The sequence below is a fragment of the Diabrotica virgifera genome, chromosome 8 (genome assembly GCF_917563875.1).
Source record: "Diabrotica virgifera virgifera chromosome 8, PGI_DIABVI_V3a".
Lineage (NCBI taxonomy): Eukaryota > Metazoa > Arthropoda > Insecta > Coleoptera > Chrysomelidae > Diabrotica > Diabrotica virgifera.
In genome coordinates, this window is record NC_065450.1 from 67,847,879 (window position 1) to 67,854,051 (window position 6,173).

Genomic DNA, 6,173 nt, shown 5'->3' on the forward strand with positions numbered 1-6,173 from the left:
AAAATGACATTTACCTGTCTAGCAACAACATTATTACACCGATATTCTTAAATAATAAGGCTATAACATACCAGAAGAATCACTCAAATCGGACCACTGGTTTATGAAATACGAGACATCAAACATGTCCCATTTTTAACGTGTTCGGCTAATTTTGCCGGTGTGTGTATTCGCGGTGTGCAAGTAATTGGAAGGGATACGAGAAACGACCGTGCGCGAGTCGCGGAGAAATATTGCAACTATCTTAAATAATTCATATTGTCAATTGAAATTGTCAAATTGGCGTATAGTTCATACCTTCTGTCATTGAAGCAGAAAAATTATATATTGCTCCACAATATTGATATGATATGCAATTATTATATAAAGGTAAACTTAATTAATTGTATTTTGCTTGCAGTACTGCATTTTAATAACTAATTTTATTTACTACATACAATTGTTTACGTTTGCATAGCATAACCTGCATCTTATTTTTTCTTCTTATTATTTTTTTGGACTATGGCCTTGACAATTATCCAGCAACCAGGACTAATATAATTGGCCAATATAATTAAAAGTACGAATAAAAGTACAGAGCGTAGAAATAGAGGTCGCTTTGCCGAACTTGCACGGTCCCAATATTATATTAACTACAGTATTTCTCATGATCATCTTTCAGTGCGTCACAGTTTTTCGATTTCTTTCTAACGCATTGAATTGTATGTGACAGAAAAAAAGGCACGTCGGTGATTACATTTCGTCGGTGACATTTTTATAACATTTATTCTAGTTATTCTAGTGGTCGATAGATGGCGCCATAATAAAAAAATAATTTTTTTTTAATTATATAATAATATTACAAATATAATCTGTATAATTTATAAAACTATACAAATCAAAGAAAATACCATTTTATAAATGCAAGAAATACATTTGATTTGTTTTTATTCCAAATTGAAAATAAAGTGTGACAACTGTCAGATTTAACTAAAATGTCATATTAGAATAAATGTCATAAATGTGTATTATCACGGACTTACCCTTTTTCCTATCATTTGTTACGCACTGAAAAATGATCATGAAAAGGACAATAATTAACTTTTGCCTACGTTTTTACGTTAAGTTACATAGATGCTTAACATAAAACTAGTAGCTAAGTAACATAAAATCAAATCAAAATATAATTCCGTACAGGTTGGAATAAATTTTTTATCAAACTTTAGGTCAAAACAAAAGATATTTTCTAGAAAGTATATGATTTATGAGGGAATCATTGTTTAAATACATAATTAAAAATGGGTAATTTTTGCACAAAATTTACTTTCTTAACTGCTGTAGTAGACGGAGAGGCAGAGCTGAAAAATCTATTTGAATTTACTAAAGCTAGATTTTTCACAGTTGATTACTGTGAGTGTGTAGAGAAACATACTGCGGTCGGTCAAGCGAAACGTAGAACAGGGGTTACTGAGAGGGTATCAAAGTTGCTTTCGTACGAAGGTAATTATTTCCATTTACTAAGGCTGAAAATCAGTACACACATTCTAAATTAAATATAAATAAAAGTTAATATAGTCGGTCAGCTGTATGACGGGACAGAGCCGGTCGGTCGGTCCCAATAGTCGATTGAGGAAATGAAGCATTTTGGCTCGCAATTTTTTCATCCAGCATGGATTTTCACAGAAGTTAGGGAATAGTCCAAGGATCATTTTCTATATCATGTCGCTATCATACGCTAAAACCTTGGGGTGGTTGCCACCCCATCTCGGGGGTGGGAATTTTCTATTACATTTTAACCATGTAATTCGATGGAAAAAGTGATTCTAAGGAAAAAATGTTTTTTACATTTTCTTCGTAAAACTAATATTTTTCGAGTTATTCGCGCTTGAAAATAACAGTTTTTCGACGAAAAAATCGACTTTTTTAGAGGGTTTTTTGAGAATACCTCGAAAAATATTCTATATATTTTTGGCGATAAAAATTTTCTTCAAAACTGATTTTGTAGGATTTATAAAGAGCTATAAGACTGTGTAAATTAAATTCCGTAAGATCCCTTAGTTTTTAATTGGGGCGGGTTTAAAGGGCTCGAACAAGGGGTGTTTGCTGGTAAATAGAGGTTTTAAACAGCTATATCTGGCTAACTATTCACTGTGATGAAAATCTATGCACAGGGTAATTTTAGTCATTAAACAAGCTATAATTTAGTCGTTTACAATTTTGTTCTGATCTTCAGTATTTTCGGAGATATTTTGAAGTAAAAGGTGAAAAATATCAAATTGGAAAAAAATAAATTTTTTATAAACTCCAATTTTTCCAAAATTAGACATTTTAAATGTGTCAAACTCCTTAAGTGTATTGATAGTATAAATATAAAAGGATCTGCAGAAAGGTGAAGACCAATTTTGAATTAGGAAGGTAGTTAGGGGGTTGCTTTCACTGATTTTTTCGTAGAGAAAAGAAAGTACCGACATTTTTTTGATTATAAGTCGCTTAATTTTCATGCTAAAAACTTTTTTGGTTTGTATTGGGATTAAAGATATTATAGGAAAAGAATTTGGTTTGTCTTACTATAAGATACAATTTTGATATCTACAGTTTTTTTGATTAAATGCATATTTTTCAAAGTATTCTCAAAAAATCCTCTAAAAATTATTAGTTTTACGAAGAAAATGTAAAAAACATTTTTTTCTTAGAATCACTTTTTCCATCGAATTGCATGGTTAAAATGTAATAAAAATTCCCACCCCCGAGATGGGGTGGCAACCACCCCCAAGGTTTTGGCGTATGATAGTGGCATGATATATAAACTGATCCTTGGACTATTCCCTAACTTCTGTGAAAATTTCAAGTAAATCCATGCTGGATGAAAAAATTGCGAGCCAAAATGCTTCATTTCCTCAATCGACTATTGGGACCGACCGACCGGCTCTGTCCCGTCATACAGCTGACCGACTATAATAACTTTTATTTATATTTAATTTAAAATGTGTGTACTGATTTTCAGCCTTAGTAAATGGAAATAATTACCTTTGTAGAAAAGCAACTTTGATACCCCCTCAGTAACCCCTGTTCTACGTTTCGCTTGACCGACCGCAGTATGTTTCTCTACACACTCACGGTAATCAACTGTGAAAAATCTAGCTTTAGTAAATTCAAATAGATTTTTCAGCGCTGTCTCTTGGTCTATTCATGTTTTTATGAAGGCTTTTGCGATTTTTACCTCGTCATGTGGAGTTTTCGGCAAAAAAATTAGTAAAAAAAAAATTACTCGGGGGCTTTTTAGGTCGCTAACAATGAATATGACATCGGAAGTGATCTCCGGAATACCTGGTGCCCAGGTATTCCGGAGTACCTACTTCTGGAGTTTTCGGCAAATTAATTAAAAAATTAGACAAAAATCATTATTCGGGGGTTCTTGGGGTATCTGACTACGAATATGATATCAGAAGTGATCTCCGGAGTACCTGGTGCCCTGGGTACCTAGTGTTTATCTACTAGTGACTAAGGATTTTTGACTAATTTTTAATGAATTTGCCGAAAACTCCAGAAGACTAGGTAAACAGTAGGTACCTTGGGCACCAGGTACTCCGGAGATCATTTCCGATGTCATATTCGTCGTCAGAGACCCCAAAAACGCCCGAGTAATGAATTTTACTATTTTTTTAATGAATTTGCCGAAAACTCCGGAAAACGAGGTAAACAGTAGGTACCCTGGGTACGAGGTACTCCGTTGATAACTTCCGATATCATATTCGTCGTTAGCGACCCCAAAAACCCTCGAGTAATTATTTTTGACTAATTTTTTAATAAATTTTTTGCCGAAAACTCCACAAGACGAGGTAAACAGTAGGTACCCTGGGCACTAAGTACTGCGGAGATCAATTTCGACGTCATATTCGTTTTCAGCGACCCCAAAACATCCCGAGTAACAAAATTAAACTCATTTCCGCCGATAATTAATGAGTTCTGAATTTTTTTATTGTCTGTTTGAGATGCACTTTAAGAATGCATTTTTTGTATGCAGTTTTTCAATATTACATCATGGCTCGGGGTCACAAAGTTTTCTGGCGCATTCACGAATCGAATGCAAAAAGAAATATTTAGATCCGTGTTGTCGTTTTTATTTTCGGAGGTAAGGCCGATTTAAGTGCTATATTGCTTCGCATATTAGTTGCATTATAAATAAGCAAGATAAAACATTTTCTCTTGCAGAAAAAGTTGCGTTGTGGTACCAGTATAAAGTAAAAAAAAAATTGGTTGAAAAATATTCAGTAGTTTATGAGATGAGATATTTAATTTGTAATTAATTTGTGATCAAGCTATGAATAATATAAAAAAAGTAAATTTAATGTATAAAAATGTACGTAAAGGTCATGGTTACAGAATAAGGAACAAAGAAATCCAAATCTTATGTTATGCAGACGACGCCGCATTAATCGCTGAAACAGAAGACGATCTTCAAAGATTAACACAGATCTTCAATACAACAGCCAAGAAATACAATATGATAATATCAGCAGAAAAAACAAATACATGACAACATCTAAATACCCACTACGGTGTAAAATCGAAATTGATGGGAAAATAATAAAGCAGGAAGGCAAGAAGTAAGGTTTATATATCTGGGAATAGATATAACTACAACGATATAACTATTGTAGTTACGGAGATGTTGAAGAAGAAGTACGACAACAAAGCTTAAAAGCAAGTAAAGCCGCGGGATCTCTTAATGGCACAATCTGGAAGAACAAACAACCTAAGACAAGACACAAAAGCAAGAATCTATAAAGCAGCAATTAGACCTATATTGACATACACGGCGGAGAGAAGACCTGACACATCTAAATAGAGACGACTACTAGAAACAACAGAGATGAAAATACTCCGACGAATGACGAATATCAGGGAAAAGTCTGTTGGATAGGGAGAAGCGAAAACTTAAGACGAACATGCAATGTAGAAGACATAAATGGATGGGTGACAAAACGGACACAGGACTGGAACGAACACATTAGTAGAATGAGAATGGGGCAGAGGATATGATAGTACGAATAGCATGAGATGAGTCATCAAATGGACGAAGAAGTATTGACAGTCCAAAAAAAAAGATGATGCGATATTTAAACAATTTAGGAGGCTAATATTGAAGAAGAAACAGGTTTTAAAGCCTATGTACAAGAAGGAAGAAGAAGAAGAATGTATAAAAATGTAGATATAGATGAATGTAACAAAACTTAATTGCTAAATACTAAATGTTTACTTACCAATGCGCCTGAAGAATTATTATTGTCGAAAATGAACACAGGTCCAAAGTAACAGTCCAAGGAACTTCATACAAAGACAAAGGGAAGACCTATGTTTAGCTTTACGATAATTCACTATCTTCATCTTCGAGAAATACGACGTATACGCAATATAATATGTTACAATTTGTAATTATCTTAAAATAAAAAAAATGTATTAAATGACTACAAAACACATTACACTGTTAGATATTTTCTAATATGATTCCTATATATATATATATATATATATATATATATATATATATTCATAGTTCCTAAATATAATTCATAATATAAATATAAAAACTACAAGAAATGGCCGACACTACCGTTATGACCATACCCGACAATGGTCAAATATACACTGAAAAATGATAACAGGTGACAAATAGGTATACAAATATTTTACTAATATCTTGAATCATAGGTACTGAATCATTTATTTTGATCGGTCTGGATTATTAGGCCTGTCGTGAATATTATAATATATGTACTTATTGATGGTCAGTTTTTGTAGTTAAGGAATATTGTTATTGAAAGTTTAATAATGTGATTTATTTTTCTTTTTTAAATGCATTGATACAAACTATCTGATATAGACAAATTTCTTTTCTTCTCAAGATATAAGGGACATACAAAAAACAAAATGTTCACAAAACATAAGATTACAATACGATTTCAATGTATACTCACACTTGTAACTTGTCCTCCCTACAGGGTGTCTCAAACTTAACATAGGAAAAATATTTCTTTTTTCCACCCGGTATAAGTACGTAAAAAAAGTTTGAGTAAACCTGTGCCCAAGTGTGTAAATACCAAAGAAAAGTCTAAAATAATAAAAAAAATTAGCGGAATTCGTTAATCTGTTCATGAAAAAATCTACTGAATTTTTTTTATAAATTTTTTTCA